Source organism: Meriones unguiculatus (genome assembly GCF_030254825.1).
Source record: "Meriones unguiculatus strain TT.TT164.6M chromosome 13 unlocalized genomic scaffold, Bangor_MerUng_6.1 Chr13_unordered_Scaffold_34, whole genome shotgun sequence".
NCBI classification, from domain to species: Eukaryota; Metazoa; Chordata; class Mammalia; order Rodentia; family Muridae; genus Meriones; species Meriones unguiculatus.
This window is the reverse complement of record NW_026843646.1, coordinates 13220650-13239283: the sequence shown is the minus strand read 5'-3', so window position 1 is coordinate 13239283 and position 18634 is coordinate 13220650.

Below are 18634 nucleotides of genomic sequence, written 5' to 3'. Positions count from 1 at the left end.
ACCCGCTTGCAACGAAATGACTCCAGAGCACTTAAACACCCGCTTGAAACGAAATGACTCCAGAGCACTTAAAAACCCGCTTGCAACGAAATGACTCCAGAGTACTTAAAAACCCGCTTGCAACGAAATGACTCCAGAGCACTTAAAAACCAGCTTGCAACGAAATGAATCCAGAACACTTAAATACCCGCTTGCAACGAAATGACTCCAGAGCACTTAAAAACCCGCTTGCAACGAAGTGACTCCAGAAGACTTAAAAACCCGCTTGCAACGAAATGACTCCAGAGCACTTAAAAACCCGCTTGCAACGAAATGACTCCAGAGCACTTAAAAACCCGCTTGCAACGAAATGACTCCAGAGCACGTAAAAACCAGCTTGCAACGAAATGACTCCAGAGCACTTAAAAACCCGCTTGCAACGAAATGACTCCAGAGTACTTAAAAACCCGCTTGCAACGAAATGACTCCAGAGCACTTAAAAACCCGCTTGCAACGAAATGACTCCAGAGTACTTAAAAACCCGCTTGCAACGAAATGACAACCAGAGCACTTAAAAAACCCGCTTCCAGTGAAATGTCTGAGAAGTATGTAAAAACCCGCTTGCAACGAAATGACTCCAGAGCACGTAAAAACCAGCTTGCAACGAAATGAATCCAGAGCACTTAAAAACCCGCTTGCAACGAAATGACTCCAGAGTACTTAAAAACCCGCTTGCAACAAAATGACTCCAGAGCACTTAAAAACCTGCTTTCAACGAAATGACTCCAGAACACTTAAATACCCGCTTGCAACGAAATGACTCCAGAGCACTTAAACACCCGCTTGCAACGAAATGACTCCAGAGCACTTAAAAACCCGCTTGCAACGAAATGACTCCAGAGCACTTAAAAACCCGCTTGCAACGAAATGACTCCAGAGCACTTAAAAACCCGCTTGCAACGAAATGACTGCAGAGTACTTAAAAACCCGCTTGCAACGAAATGACTCCAGAGCACTTAAAAAACTCGTTTCCACTTAAATGTCAGAGAAGTATGTAAAAACCCGCTTGCAACGAAATGACTCGAGAGCATGTAAAAAACGCTTGCAACGAAATGACTCCAGAGCACTTAAAAACCCGCTTGCAACGAAATGACTCCAGAGCACTTAAAAAACCCGCTTCCAGTGAAATGTCTGAGAAGTATGTAAAAACCCGCTTGCAACGAAATGTCTCCAGAGCACTTAAAAACCAGCTTGCGACGAAATGACTCCAGAGCACTTAAAAACCAGCTTGCAACGAAATGACTCCAGAGCACGTAAAAACCCACTTGCAACGAAATGACTCCAGAGCACTTAAAAACCCGCTTACAACGAAATGCCTTCAGAGCACTTAAAAACCCGCTTGGAACGAAATGACTCCAGAGCACTTAAAAACCCGCTTGCAACGAAATGACTCCAGAGCACTTAAAAAACCCGCTTGCAACGAAATTACTCCAGAGCACTTAAAAACCCGCTTGCAACGAAATGACTCCAGAGCACTTAAAAACCCGCTTGCACTGAAATGACTCCAGAGCACTAAAAAAACCCGCTTGCAACGAAATGACTCCAGAGCACTTAAAAACCCGCTTGCAACGAAATGACTCCAGAGTACTTAAAAACCCGCTTGCAACGAAATGACTCCAGAGCACTTAAAAAACACGCTTCCAGTGAAATGTCTGAGAAGTATGTAAAAACCCGCTTGCAACGAAATGACTCCAGAGCACTTATAAACCTCGCTTCCAGTTAAATGTCAGAGAAGTATGTAAAAACCCGCTTGCAACGAAATGACTCCAGAGCATGTAAAACCCGCTTGCAACGAAATGACTCCAGAGTACTTAAAAACCCGCTTGCAACGAAATGCCTACAGAGCACTTAAAAAACCCGCTTCCAGTGAAATGTCTGAAAAGTATGTAAAAACCCGCTTGCAACGAAATGAATCCAGAACACGTAAAAACCCGCTTGCAACGAAATGACTCCAGAGCACTTAAAAACCCGCTTACAACGAAATGCCTTCAGAGCACTTAAAAACCCGCTTGCAACGAAATGACTCCAGAGCACTTAAAAACCCGCTTGCAACGAAATGAATCCAGAACACATAAAAACCCGCTTGCAACGAAATGACTCCAGAGTACTTAAAAACCCGCTTACAACGAAATGCCTTCAGAGCACTTAAAAACGCACTTGCAACGAAATGACTCCACAGCACTTAAAAACCCGCTTGCAACGAAATGACTCCAGAGCACTTAAAAATCCGCTTGCAACGAAATGACTCCAGAGCACTTAAAAACCCGCTTGCAACGAAATGACTCCAGAGCACTTAAAAACCCGCTTGGAACGAAATGACTCCAGAGCACTTAAAAACCCGCTTGCAACGAAATGACTCCAGAGCACTTAAAAAACCTGCTCTCAGTGAAATGTCTGAGAAGTATGTAAAAACCCGCTTGCAACGAAATGACTCCAGAGCACTTAAAAACCCGCTTTCAACGAAATGAATCCAGAACACATAAAAACCCGCTTGCAACGAAATGACTCCAGAGCACTTAAAAACCCGCTTACAACGAAATGCCTTCACAGCACTTAAAAACGCGCTTGCAACGAAATGACTCCAGAGCACTTAAAAACCCGCTTGCAACGAAATGACTCCAGAGCAGTTAAAAACCCGCTTGCAACGAAATGACTCCAGAGCACTTAAAAACCCGCTTGCAACGAAATGACTCCCGAGGACTTAAAAACCCGCTTGCAATGAAATGACTCGAGAGCACTTAAAAACCCGCTTGCAACGAAATGACTCCAGAGCACTTAAAAACCCGCTTGCAAAGAAATGACTCCAGAGCACTTAAAAACCCGCTTGCAACGAAATGACAACCAGAGCACTTAAAAAACCCGCTTCCAGTGAAATGTCTGAGAAGTATGTAAAAACCCGCTTGCAACGAAATGACTCCAGAGCACGTAAAAACCAGCTTGCAACGAAATGAATCCAGAGCACTTAAAAACCCGCTTGCAACGAAATGACTCCAGAGTACTTAAAAACCCGCTTGCAACAAAATGACTCCAGAGCACTTAAAAACCTGCTTTCAACGAAATGACTCCAGAACACTTAAATACCCGCTTGCAACGAAATGACTCCAGAGCACTTAAACACCCGCTTGCAACGAAATGACTCCAGAGCACTTAAAAACCCGCTTGCAACGAAATGACTCCAGAGCACTTAAAAACCCGCTTGCAACGAAATGACTCCAGAGCACTTAAAAACCCGCTTGCAACGAAATGACTGCAGAGTACTTAAAAACCCGCTTGCAACGAAATGACTCCAGAGCACTTAAAAAACTCGTTTCCACTTAAATGTCAGAGAAGTATGTAAAAACCCGCTTGCAACGAAATGACTCGAGAGCATGTAAAAAACGCTTGCAACGAAATGACTCCAGAGCACTTAAAAACCCGCTTGCAACGAAATGACTCCAGAGCACTTAAAAAACCCGCTTCCAGTGAAATGTCTGAGAAGTATGTAAAAACCCGCTTGCAACGAAATGACTCCAGAGCACTTAAAAACCAGCTTGCGACGAAATGACTCCAGAGCACTTAAAAACCAGCTTGCAACGAAATGACTCCAGAGCACGTAAAAACCCACTTGCAACGAAATGACTCCAGAGCACTTAAAAACCCGCTTACAACGAAATGCCTTCAGAGCACTTAAAAACCCGCTTGGAACGAAATGACTCCAGAGCACTTAAAAACCCGCTTGCAACGAAATGACTCCAGAGCACTTAAAAAACCCGCTTGCAACGAAATTACTCCAGAGCACTTAAAAACCCGCTTGCAACGAAATGACTCCAGAGCACTTAAAAACCCGCTTGCACTGAAATGACTCCAGAGCACTAAAAAAACCCGCTTGCAACGAAATGACTCCAGAGCACTTAAAAACCCGCTTGCAACGAAATGACTCCAGAGTACTTAAAAACCCGCTTGCAACGAAATGACTCCAGAGCACTTAAAAAACCCGCTTCCAGTGAAATGTCTGAGAAGTATGTAAAAACCCGCTTGCAACGAAATGACTCCAGAGCACTTATAAACCTCGCTTCCAGTTAAATGTCAGAGAAGTATGTAAAAACCCGCTTGCAACGAAATGACTCCAGAGCATGTAAAACCCGCTTGCAACGAAATGACTCCAGAGTACTTAAAAACCCGCTTGCAACGAAATGCCTACAGAGCACTTAAAAAACCCGCTTCCAGTGAAATGTCTGAAAAGTGTGTAAAAACCCGCTTGCAACGAAATGAATCCAGAACACGTAAAAACCCGCTTGCAACGAAATGACTCCAGAGCACTTAAAAACCCGCTTACAACGAAATGCCTTCAGAGCACTTAAAAACCCGCTTGCAACGAAATGACTCCAGAGCACTTAAAAACCCGCTTGCAACGAAATGAATCCAGAACACATAAAAACCCGCTTGCAACGAAATGACTCCAGAGTACTTAAAAACCCGCTTACAACGAAATGCCTTCAGAGCACTTAAAAACGCACTTGCAACGAAATGACTCCACAGCACTTAAAAACCCGCTTGCAACGAAATGACTCCAGAGCACTTAAAAATCCGCTTGCAACGAAATGACTCCAGAGCACTTAAAAACCCGCTTGCAACGAAATGACTCCAGAGCACTTAAAAACCCGCTTGGAACGAAATGACTCCAGAGCACTTAAAAACCCGCTTGCAACGAAATGACTCCAGAGCACTTAAAAAACCTGCTCTCAGTGAAATGTCTGAGAAGTATGTAAAAACCCGCTTGCAACGAAATGACTCCAGAGCACTTAAAAACCCGCTTTCAACGAAATGAATCCAGAACACATAAAAACCCGCTTGCAACGAAATGACTCCAGAGCACTTAAAAACCCGCTTACAACGAAATGCCTTCACAGCACTTAAAAACGCGCTTGCAACGAAATGACTCCAGAGCACTTAAAAACCCGCTTGCAACGAAATGACTCCAGAGCAGTTAAAAACCCGCTTGCAACGAAATGACTCCAGAGCACTTAAAAACCCGCTTGCAACGAAATGACTCCCGAGGACTTAAAAACCCGCTTGCAATGAAATGACTCGAGAGCACTTAAAAACCCGCTTGCAACGAAATGACTCCAGAGCACTTAAAAACCCGCTTGCAAAGAAATGACTCCAGAGCACTTAAAAACCCGCTTGCAACGAAATGACAACCAGAGCACTTAAAAAACCCGCTTCCAGTGAAATGTCTGAGAAGTATGTAAAAACCCGCTTGCAACGAAATGACTCCAGAGCACGTAAAAACCAGCTTGCAACGAAATGAATCCAGAGCACTTAAAAACCCGCTTGCAACGAAATGACTCCAGAGTACTTAAAAACCCGCTTGCAACGAAATGACTCCAGAGTACTTAAAAACCCGCTTGCAACGAAATGACTCCAGAGCACTTAAAAACCCGCTTGCAACGAAATGAATCCAGAACACATAAAAACCCGCATGCAACGAAATGACTCCAGAGCACTTAAAAACCCGCTTGCAACGAAATGACTCCTGAGCACTTAAACACCCGCTTGCAACGAAATTACTCCAGAGCACTTAAAAACCCGCTTGAAACGAAATGACTCCAGAGCACTTAAACACCGGCTTGCAACGAAATGACTCCAGAGCACTTAAAAACCCGCTTGCAACGAAATGACTCCAGAGCACTTAAAAAACAAGCTTCCAGTGAAATGTCTGAGAAGTATGTAAAAACCCGCTTGCAACGAAATGACTCCAGAGCATGTAAAAAACGCTTGCAACGAAATGACTCCAGAGGACTTAAAAACCCGCTTGCAACGAAATGCCTACAGAGCACTTAAAAAACCCGCTTCCAGTGAAATGTATGAGAAGTATGTAAAAACCCGCTTGCAACGAAATGACTCCAGAACACGTAAAAACCCGCTTGCAACGAAATGACTCCAGAGCACTTAAAAACACGCTTACAACGAAATGCCTTCAGAGCACTTAAAAACCCGCGTGCAACGAAATGACTCCAGAGTACTTAAAAACCCGCTTGCAACGAAATGACTCCAGAGCACTTAAAAACCCGCTTGCAACGAAATGAATCCAGAACACATAAAAACCCGCATGCAACGAAATGACTCCAGAGCTCTTAAAAATCCGCTTCCAGTGAAATGTCAGAGAAGTATGTAAAAACCCGCTTGCAACGAAATGACTCCAGAGCATGTAAAAACCCGCTTGCAACGAAATGACTCCAGCGCACTTAAAAACCCGCTTGCAACGAAATGAATCCAGAACACATAAAAACCCGCTTGCAACAAAATGACTCCAGAGCACTTAAAAACCCGCTTGCAACGAAATGACTCCAGAGCACTTAAAAACCCGCTTGCAACGAAATGAGTCCAGAACACTTAAAAACCCGCTTGCAACGAAATGACTCCAGAGCACTTAAAAACCCGCTTGCAACGAAATGACTCCAGAGCACTTAAAAACCCGCTTGCAACGAAATGATTCCAGAGCACTTAAAAACCCGCTTGCAACGAAATGACTCCAGAGCACTTAAAAACCTGCTTGCAACGAAATGACTCCAGAGCACTTAAAAAACCTGCTCTCAGTGAAATGTCTGAGAAGTATGTAAAAACCCGCTTGCAACGAAATGACTCCAGAGCACTTAAAAACCCGCTTGCAACGAAATGACTCCAGAGCACTTAAACACCCGCTTGAAACGAAATGACTCCAGAGCACTTAAAAACCCGCTTGCAACGAAATGACTCCAGAGTACTTAAAAACCCGCTTGCAACGAAATGACTCCAGAGCACTTAAAAACCAGCTTGCAACGAAATGAATCCAGAACACTTAAATACCCGCTTGCAACGAAATGACTCCAGAGCACTTAAAAACCCGCTTGCAACGAAGTGACTCCAGAAGACTTAAAAACCCGCTTGCAACGAAATGACTCCAGAGCACTTAAAAACCCGCTTGCAACGAAATGACTCCAGAGCACTTAAAAACCCGCTTGCAACGAAATGACTCCAGAGCACGTAAAAACCAGCTTGCAACGAAATGACTCCAGAGCACTTAAAAACCCGCTTGCAACGAAATGACTCCAGAGTACTTAAAAACCCGCTTGCAACGAAATGACTCCAGAGCACTTAAAAACCCGCTTGCAACGAAATGACTCCAGAGTACTTAAAAACCCGCTTGCAACGAAATGACAACCAGAGCACTTAAAAAACCCGCTTCCAGTGAAATGTCTGAGAAGTATGTAAAAACCCGCTTGCAACGAAATGACTCCAGAGCACGTAAAAACCAGCTTGCAACGAAATGAATCCAGAGCACTTAAAAACCCGCTTGCAACGAAATGACTCCAGAGTACTTAAAAACCCGCTTGCAACAAAATGACTCCAGAGCACTTAAAAACCTGCTTTCAACGAAATGACTCCAGAACACTTAAATACCCGCTTGCAACGAAATGACTCCAGAGCACTTAAACACCCGCTTGCAACGAAATGACTCCAGAGCACTTAAAAACCCGCTTGCAACGAAATGACTCCAGAGCACTTAAAAACCCGCTTGCAACGAAATGACTCCAGAGCACTTAAAAACCCGCTTGCAACGAAATGACTGCAGAGTACTTAAAATCCCGCTTGCAACGAAATGACTCCAGAGCACTTAAAAAACTCGTTTCCACTTAAATGTCAGAGAAGTATGTAAAAACCCGCTTGCAACGAAATGACTCGAGAGCATGTAAAAAACGCTTGCAACGAAATGACTCCAGAGCACTTAAAAACCCGCTTGCAACGAAATGACTCCAGAGCACTTAAAAAACCCGCTTCCAGTGAAATGTCTGAGAAGTATGTAAAAACCCGCTTGCAACGAAATGACTCCAGAGCACTTAAAAACCAGCTTGCGACGAAATGACTCCAGAGCACTTAAAAACCAGCTTGCAACGAAATGACTCCAGAGCACGTAAAAACCCACTTGCAACGAAATGACTCCAGAGCACTTAAAAACCCGCTTGCAACGAAATGAATCCAGAACACATAAAAACCCGCATGCAACGAAATGACTCCAGAGCACTTAAAAAACCCGCTTCCAGTGAAATGTCTGAGAAGTATGTAAAAACCCGCTTGCAACGAAATGACTCCAGAGCACTTAAAAACCCGCGTGCAACGAAATGACTCCAGAGTACTTAAAAACCCGCGTGCAACGAAATGACTCCAGAGCACTTAAAAACCCGCTTGCAACGAAATGAATCCAGAACACATAAAAACCCGCGTGCAACGAAGTGACTCCAGAGCACTTAAAAATCCGCTTCCAGTGAAATGTCAGAGAAGTATGTAAAAACCCGCTTGCAACGAAATGACTCCAGAGCACTTAAAAACCCGCTTACAACGAAATGCCTTCAGAGCACTTAAAAACCCGCTTGCAACGAAATGACTCCAGAGCACTTAAAAACCCGCTTGCAACGAAATGACTCCAGAGCACTAAAAAACCCGCTTGCAACGAAATGACTCCAGAGCACTTAAAAACCCGCTTGCAACGAAATGACTCCAGAGCACTTAAAAACCCGCTTGCAACGAAATGATTCCAGAGCACTTAAAAACCCGCTTGCAACGAAATGACTCCAGAGCACTTAAAAACCTGCTTGCAACGAAATGACTCCAGAGCACTTAAAAAACCTGCTCTCAGTGAAATGTCTGAGAAGTATGTAAAAACCCGCTTGCAACGAAATGACTCCAGAGCACTTAAAAACCCGCTTGCAACGAAATGACTCCAGAGCACTTAAACACCCGCTTGAAACGAAATGACTCCAGAGCACTTAAAAACCCGCTTGCAACGAAATGACTCCAGAGTACTTAAAAACCCGCTTGCAACGAAATGACTCCAGAGCACTTAAAAACCAGCTTGCAACGAAATGAATCCAGAACACTTAAATACCCGCTTGCAACGAAATGACTCCAGAGCACTTAAAAACCCGCTTGCAACGAAGTGACTCCAGAAGACTTAAAAACCCGCTTGCAACGAAATGACTCCAGAGCACTTAAAAACCCGCTTGCAACGAAATGACTCCAGAGCACTTAAAAACCCGCTTGCAACGAAATGACTCCAGAGCACGTAAAAACCAGCTTGCAACGAAATGACTCCAGAGCACTTAAAAACCCGCTTGCAACGAAATGACTCCAGAGTACTTAAAAACCCGCTTGCAACGAAATGACTCCAGAGCACTTAAAAACCCGCTTGCAACGAAATGACTCCAGAGTACTTAAAAACCCGCTTGCAACGAAATGACAACCAGAGCACTTAAAAAACCCGCTTCCAGTGAAATGTCTGAGAAGTATGTAAAAACCCGCTTGCAACGAAATGACTCCAGAGCACGTAAAAACCAGCTTGCAACGAAATGAATCCAGAGCACTTAAAAACCCGCTTGCAACGAAATGACTCCAGAGTACTTAAAAACCCGCTTGCAACAAAATGACTCCAGAGCACTTAAAAACCCGCTTTCAACGAAATGACTCCAGAACACTTAAATACCCGCTTGCAACGAAATGACTCCAGAGCACTTAAACACCCGCTTGCAACGAAATGACTCCAGAGCACTTAAAAACCCGCTTGCAACGAAATGACTCCAGAGCACTTAAAAACCCGCTTGCAACGAAATGACTCCAGAGCACTTAAAAACCCGCTTGCAACGAAATGACTGCAGAGTACTTAAAAACCCGCTTGCAACGAAATGACTCCAGAGCACTTAAAAAACTCGTTTCCACTTAAATGTCAGAGAAGTATGTAAAAACCCGCTTGCAACGAAATGACTCGAGAGCATGTAAAAAACGCTTGCAACGAAATGACTCCAGAGCACTTAAAAACCCGCTTGCAACGAAATGACTCCAGAGCACTTAAAAAACCCGCTTCCAGTGAAATGTCTGAGAAGTATGTAAAAACCCGCTTGCAACGAAATGTCTCCAGAGCACTTAAAAACCAGCTTGCGACGAAATGACTCCAGAGCACTTAAAAACCAGCTTGCAACGAAATGACTCCAGAGCACGTAAAAACCCACTTGCAACGAAATGACTCCAGAGCACTTAAAAACCCGCTTACAACGAAATGCCTTCAGAGCACTTAAAAACCCGCTTGGAACGAAATGACTCCAGAGCACTTAAAAACCCGCTTGCAACGAAATGACTCCAGAGCACTTAAAAAACCCGCTTGCAACGAAATTACTCCAGAGCACTTAAAAACCCGCTTGCAACGAAATGACTCCAGAGCACTTAAAAACCCGCTTGCACTGAAATGACTCCAGAGCACTAAAAAAACCCGCTTGCAACGAAATGACTCCAGAGCACTTAAAAACCCGCTTGCAACGAAATGACTCCAGAGTACTTAAAAACCCGCTTGCAACGAAATGACTCCAGAGCACTTAAAAAACACGCTTCCAGTGAAATGTCTGAGAAGTATGTAAAAACCCGCTTGCAACGAAATGACTCCAGAGCACTTATAAACCTCGCTTCCAGTTAAATGTCAGAGAAGTATGTAAAAACCCGCTTGCAACGAAATGACTCCAGAGCATGTAAAACCCGCTTGCAACGAAATGACTCCAGAGTACTTAAAAACCCGCTTGCAACGAAATGCCTACAGAGCACTTAAAAAACCCGCTTCCAGTGAAATGTCTGAAAAGTATGTAAAAACCCGCTTGCAACGAAATGAATCCAGAACACGTAAAAACCCGCTTGCAACGAAATGACTCCAGAGCACTTAAAAACCCGCTTACAACGAAATGCCTTCAGAGCACTTAAAAACCCGCTTGCAACGAAATGACTCCAGAGCACTTAAAAACCCGCTTGCAACGAAATGAATCCAGAACACATAAAAACCCGCTTGCAACGAAATGACTCCAGAGTACTTAAAAACCCGCTTACAACGAAATGCCTTCAGAGCACTTAAAAACGCACTTGCAACGAAATGACTCCACAGCACTTAAAAACCCGCTTGCAACGAAATGACTCCAGAGCACTTAAAAATCCGCTTGCAACGAAATGACTCCAGAGCACTTAAAAACCCGCTTGCAACGAAATGACTCCAGAGCACTTAAAAACCCGCTTGGAACGAAATGACTCCAGAGCACTTAAAAACCCGCTTGCAACGAAATGACTCCAGAGCACTTAAAAAACCTGCTCTCAGTGAAATGTCTGAGAAGTATGTAAAAACCCGCTTGCAACGAAATGACTCCAGAGCACTTAAACACCCGCTTGCAACGAAATGACTCCAGAGCACTTAAAAACCCGCTTGCAACGAAATGACTCCAGAGCACTTAAAAACCCGCTTGCAACGAAATGACTCCAGAGCACTTAAAAACCCGCTTGCAACGAAATGACTGCAGAGTACTTAAAAACCCGCTTGCAACGAAATGACTCCAGAGCACTTAAAAAACTCGTTTCCACTTAAATGTCAGAGAAGTATGTAAAAACCCGCTTGCAACGAAATGACTCGAGAGCATGTAAAAAACGCTTGCAACGAAATGACTCCAGAGCACTTAAAAACCCGCTTGCAACGAAATGACTCCAGAGCACTTAAAAAACCCGCTTCCAGTGAAATGTCTGAGAAGTATGTAAAAACCCGCTTGCAACGAAATGTCTCCAGAGCACTTAAAAACCAGCTTGCGACGAAATGACTCCAGAGCACTTAAAAACCAGCTTGCAACGAAATGACTCCAGAGCACGTAAAAACCCACTTGCAACGAAATGACTCCAGAGCACTTAAAAACCCGCTTACAACGAAATGCCTTCAGAGCACTTAAAAACCCGCTTGGAACGAAATGACTCCAGAGCACTTAAAAACCCGCTTGCAACGAAATGACTCCAGAGCACTTAAAAAACCCGCTTGCAACGAAATTACTCCAGAGCACTTAAAAACCCGCTTGCAACGAAATGACTCCAGAGCACTTAAAAACCCGCTTGCACTGAAATGACTCCAGAGCACTAAAAAAACCCGCTTGCAACGAAATGACTCCAGAGCACTTAAAAACCCGCTTGCAACGAAATGACTCCAGAGTACTTAAAAACCCGCTTGCAACGAAATGACTCCAGAGCACTTAAAAAACACGCTTCCAGTGAAATGTCTGAGAAGTATGTAAAAACCCGCTTGCAACGAAATGACTCCAGAGCACTTATAAACCTCGCTTCCAGTTAAATGTCAGAGAAGTATGTAAAAACCCGCTTGCAACGAAATGACTCCAGAGCATGTAAAACCCGCTTGCAACGAAATGACTCCAGAGTACTTAAAAACCCGCTTGCAACGAAATGCCTACAGAGCACTTAAAAAACCCGCTTCCAGTGAAATGTCTGAAAAGTATGTAAAAACCCGCTTGCAACGAAATGAATCCAGAACACGTAAAAACCCGCTTGCAACGAAATGACTCCAGAGCACTTAAAAACCCGCTTACAACGAAATGCCTTCAGAGCACTTAAAAACCCGCTTGCAACGAAATGACTCCAGAGCACTTAAAAACCCGCTTGCAACGAAATGAATCCAGAACACATAAAAACCCGCTTGCAACGAAATGACTCCAGAGTACTTAAAAACCCGCTTACAACGAAATGCCTTCAGAGCACTTAAAAACGCACTTGCAACGAAATGACTCCACAGCACTTAAAAACCCGCTTGCAACGAAATGACTCCAGAGCACTTAAAAATCCGCTTGCAACGAAATGACTCCAGAGCACTTAAAAACCCGCTTGCAACGAAATGACTCCAGAGCACTTAAAAACCCGCTTGGAACGAAATGACTCCAGAGCACTTAAAAACCCGCTTGCAACGAAATGACTCCAGAGCACTTAAAAAACCTGCTCTCAGTGAAATGTCTGAGAAGTATGTAAAAACCCGCTTGCAACGAAATGACTCCAGAGCACTTAAAAACCCGCTTTCAACGAAATGAATCCAGAACACATAAAAACCCGCTTGCAACGAAATGACTCCAGAGCACTTAAAAACCCGCTTACAACGAAATGCCTTCACAGCACTTAAAAACGCGCTTGCAACGAAATGACTCCAGAGCACTTAAAAACCCGCTTGCAACGAAATGACTCCAGAGCAGTTAAAAACCCGCTTGCAACGAAATGACTCCAGAGCACTTAAAAACCCGCTTGCAACGAAATGACTCCCGAGGACTTAAAAACCCGCTTGCAATGAAATGACTCGAGAGCACTTAAAAACCCGCTTGCAACGAAATGACTCCAGAGCACTTAAAAACCCGCTTGCAAAGAAATGACTCCAGAGCACTTAAAAACCCGCTTGCAACGAAATGACAACCAGAGCACTTAAAAAACCCGCTTCCAGTGAAATGTCTGAGAAGTATGTAAAAACCCGCTTGCAACGAAATGACTCCAGAGCACGTAAAAACCAGCTTGCAACGAAATGAATCCAGAGCACTTAAAAACCCGCTTGCAACGAAATGACTCCAGAGTACTTAAAAACCCGCTTGCAACAAAATGACTCCAGAGCACTTAAAAACCTGCTTTCAACGAAATGACTCCAGAACACTTAAATACCCGCTTGCAACGAAATGACTCCAGAGCACTTAAACACCCGCTTGCAACGAAATGACTCCAGAGCACTTAAAAACCCGCTTGCAACGAAATGACTCCAGAGCACTTAAAAACCCGCTTGCAACGAAATGACTCCAGAGCACTTAAAAACCCGCTTGCAACGAAATGACTGCAGAGTACTTAAAAACCCGCTTGCAACGAAATGACTCCAGAGCACTTAAAAAACTCGTTTCCACTTAAATGTCAGAGAAGTATGTAAAAACCCGCTTGCAACGAAATGACTCGAGAGCATGTAAAAAACGCTTGCAACGAAATGACTCCAGAGCACTTAAAAACCCGCTTGCAACGAAATGACTCCAGAGCACTTAAAAAACCCGCTTCCAGTGAAATGTCTGAGAAGTATGTAAAAACCCGCTTGCAACGAAATGACTCCAGAGCACTTAAAAACCAGCTTGCGACGAAATGACTCCAGAGCACTTAAAAACCAGCTTGCAACGAAATGACTCCAGAGCACGTAAAAACCCACTTGCAACGAAATGACTCCAGAGCACTTAAAAACCCGCTTACAACGAAATGCCTTCAGAGCACTTAAAAACCCGCTTGGAACGAAATGACTCCAGAGCACTTAAAAACCCGCTTGCAACGAAATGACTCCAGAGCACTCAAAAAACCCGCTTGCAACGAAATTACTCCAGAGCACTTAAAAACCCGCTTGCAACGAAATGACTCCAGAGCACTTAAAAACCCGCTTGCACTGAAATGACTCCAGAGCACTAAAAAAACCCGCTTGCAACGAAATGACTCCAGAGCACTTAAAAACCCGCTTGCAACGAAATGACTCCAGAGTACTTAAAAACCCGCTTGCAACGAAATGACTCCAGAGCACTTAAAAAACCCGCTTCCAGTGAAATGTCTGAGAAGTATGTAAAAACCCGCTTGCAACGAAATGACTCCAGAGCACTTATAAACCTCGCTTCCAGTTAAATGTCAGAGAAGTATGTAAAAACCCGCTTGCAACGAAATGACTCCAGAGCATGTAAAACCCGCTTGCAACGAAATGACTCCAGAGTACTTAAAAACCCGCTTGCAACGAAATGCCTACAGAGCACTTAAAAAACCCGCTTCCAGTGAAATGTCTGAAAAGTATGTAAAAACCCGCTTGCAACGAAATGAATCCAGAACACGTAAAAACCCGCTTGCAACGAAATGACTCCAGAGCACTTAAAAACCCGCTTACAACGAAATGCCTTCAGAGCACTTAAAAACCCGCTTGCAACGAAATGACTCCAGAGCACTTAAAAACCCGCTTGCAACGAAATGAATCCAGAACACATAAAAACCCGCTTGCAACGAAATGACTCCAGAGTACTTAAAAACCCGCTTACAACGAAATGCCTTCAGAGCACTTAAAAACCCGCTTGCAACGAAATGACTCCAGAGCACTTAAAAACCCGCTTGCAACGAAATGAATCCAGAACACATAAAAACCCGCTTGCAACGAAATGACTCCAGAGTACTTAAAAACCCGCTTACAACGAAATGCCTTCAGAGCACTTAAAAACGCACTTGCAACGAAATGACTCCACAGCACTTAAAAACCCGCTTGCAACGAAATGACTCCAGAGCACTTAAAAATCCGCTTGCAACGAAATGACTCCAGAGCACTTAAAAACCCGCTTGCAACGAAATGACTCCAGAGCACTTAAAAACCCGCTTGGAACGAAATGACTCCAGAGCACTTAAAAACCCGCTTGCAACGAAATGACTCCAGAGCACTTAAAAAACCTGCTCTCAGTGAAATGTCTGAGAAGTATGTAAAAACCCGCTTGCAACGAAATGACTCCAGAGCACTTAAAAACCCGCTTTCAACGAAATGAATCCAGAACACATAAAAACCCGCTTGCAACGAAATGACTCCAGAGCACTTAAAAACCCGCTTACAACGAAATGCCTTCACAGCACTTAAAAACGCGCTTGCAACGAAATGACTCCAGAGCACTTAAAAACCCGCTTGCAACGAAATGACTCCAGAGCAGTTAAAAACCCGCTTGCAACGAAATGACTCCAGAGCACTTAAAAACCCGCTTGCAACGAAATGACTCCCGAGGACTTAAAAACCCGCTTGCAATGAAATGACTCGAGAGCACTTAAAAACCCGCTTGCAACGAAATGACTCCAGAGCACTTAAAAACCCGCTTGCAAAGAAATGACTCCAGAGCACTTAAAAACCCGCTTGCAACGAAATGACAACCAGAGCACTTAAAAAACCCGCTTCCAGTGAAATGTCTGAGAAGTATGTAAAAACCCGCTTGCAACGAAATGACTCCAGAGCACGTAAAAACCAGCTTGCAACGAAATGAATCCAGAGCACTTAAAAACCCGCTTGCAACGAAATGACTCCAGAGTACTTAAAAACCCGCTTGCAACAAAATGACTCCAGAGCACTTAAAAACCTGCTTTCAACGAAATGACTCCAGAACACTTAAATACCCGCTTGCAACGAAATGACTCCAGAGCACTTAAACACCCGCTTGCAACGAAATGACTCCAGAGCACTTAAAAACCCGCTTGCAACGAAATGACTCCAGAGCACTTAAAAACCCGCTTGCAACGAAATGACTCCAGAGCACTTAAAAACCCGCTTGCAACGAAATGACTGCAGAGTACTTAAAAACCCGCTTGCAACGAAATGACTCCAGAGCACTTAAAAAACTCGTTTCCACTTAAATGTCAGAGAAGTATGTAAAAACCCGCTTGCAACGAAATGACTCGAGAGCATGTAAAAAACGCTTGCAACGAAATGACTCCAGAGCACTTAAAAACCCGCTTGCAACGAAATGACTCCAGAGCACTTAAAAAACCCGCTTCCAGTGAAATGTCTGAGAAGTATGTAAAAACCCGCTTGCAACGAAATGACTCCAGAGCACTTAAAAACCAGCTTGCGACGAAATGACTCCAGAGCACTTAAAAACCAGCTTGCAACGAAATGACTCCAGAGCACGTAAAAACCCACTTGCAACGAAATGACTCCAGAGCACTTAAAAACCCGCTTACAACGAAATGCCTTCAGAGCACTTAAAAACCCGCTTGGAACGAAATGACTCCAGAGCACTTAAAAACCCGCTTGCAACGAAATGACTCCAGAGCACTCAAAAAACCCGCTTGCAACGAAATTACTCCAGAGCACTTAAAAACCCGCTTGCAACGAAATGACTCCAGAGCACTTAAAAACCCGCTTGCACTGAAATGACTCCAGAGCACTAAAAAAACCCGCTTGCAACGAAATGACTCCAGAGCACTTAAAAACCCGCTTGCAACGAAATGACTCCAGAGTACTTAAAAACCCGCTTGCAACGAAATGACTCCAGAGCACTTAAAAAACCCGCTTCCAGTGAAATGTCTGAGAAGTATGTAAAAACCCGCTTGCAACGAAATGACTCCAGAGCACTTATAAACCTCGCTTCCAGTTAAATGTCAGAGAAGTATGTAAAAACCCGCTTGCAACGAAATGACTCCAGAGCATGTAAAACCCGCTTGCAACGAAATGACTCCAGAGTACTTAAAAACCCGCTTGCAACGAAATGCCTACAGAGCACTTAAAAAACCCGCTTCCAGTGAAATGTCTGAAAAGTATGTAAAAACCCGCTTGCAACGAAATGAATCCAGAACACGTAAAAACCCGCTTGCAACGAAATGACTCCAGAGCACTTAAAAACCCGCTTACAACGAAATGCCTTCAGAGCACTTAAAAACCCGCTTGCAACGAAATGACTCCAGAGCACTTAAAAACCCGCTTGCAACGAAATGAATCCAGAACACATAAAAACCCGCTTGCAACGAAATGACTCCAGAGTACTTAAAAACCCGCTTACAACGAAATGCCTTCAGAGCACTTAAAAACGCACTTGCAACGAAATGACTCCACAGCACTTAAAAACCCGCTTGCAACGAAATGACTCCAGAGCACTTAAAAATCCGCTTGCAACGAAATGACTCCAGAGCACTTAAAAACCCGCTTGCAACGAAATGACTCCAGAGCACTTAAAAACCCGCTTGGAACGAAATGACTCCAGAGCACTTAAAAACCCGCTTGCAACGAAATGACTCCAGAGCACTTAAAAAACCTGCTCTCAGTGAAATGTCTGAGAAGTATGTAAAAACCCGCTTGCAACGAAATGACTCCAGAGCACTTAAAAACCCGCTTTCAACGAAATGAATCCAGAACACATAAAAACCCGCTTGCAACGAAATGACTCCAGAGCACATAAAAACCCGCTTACAACGAAATGCCTTCACAGCACTTAAAAACGCGCTTGCAACGAAATGACTCCAGAGCACTTAAAAACCCGCTTGCAACGAAATGACTCCAGAGCAGTTAAAAACCCGCTTGCAACGAAATGACTCCAGAGCACTTAAAAACCCGCTTGCAACGAAATGACTCCCGAGGACTTAAAAACCCGCTTGCAATGAAATGACTCGAGAGCACTTAAAAACCCGCTTGCAACGAAATGACTCCAGAGCACTTAAAAACCCGCTTGCAAAGAAATGACTCCAGAGCACTTAAAAACCCGCTTGCAACGAAATGACTCCAGAGCACTTAAAAACCCGCTTGCAACGAAATGACTCGAGAGCACTTAAAAACCCGCTTGCAACGAAATGACTCCAGAGCACTTAAAAACCCGCTTGCAACGAAATGACTCCAGAGACTTAAAAAACCTGCTCTCAGTGAAATGTCTGAGAAGTATGTAAAAACCCGCTTGCAACGAAATGACTCCAGAGCACTTAAAAACCCGTTTGCAACAAAATGACTCCAGAGCACTTAAAAACCCGCTTGCAACGAAATGACTCCAGAGCACTTAAAAACCCGCTTCCAGTGAAATGTCTGAGAAGTATGTAAAAACCCGCTTGCAACGAAATGACTCCAGAGCACTTAAAAAACTCGTTTCCAGTTAAATGTCAGAGAAGTATGTAAAAACCCGCTTGCAACGAAATGACTCGATAGCATGTAAAAAACGCTTGCAACAAAATGACTCCAAGTACTTAAAAACCCGCTTGCAACGAAATGCCTACAGAGCACTTAAAAAACCCG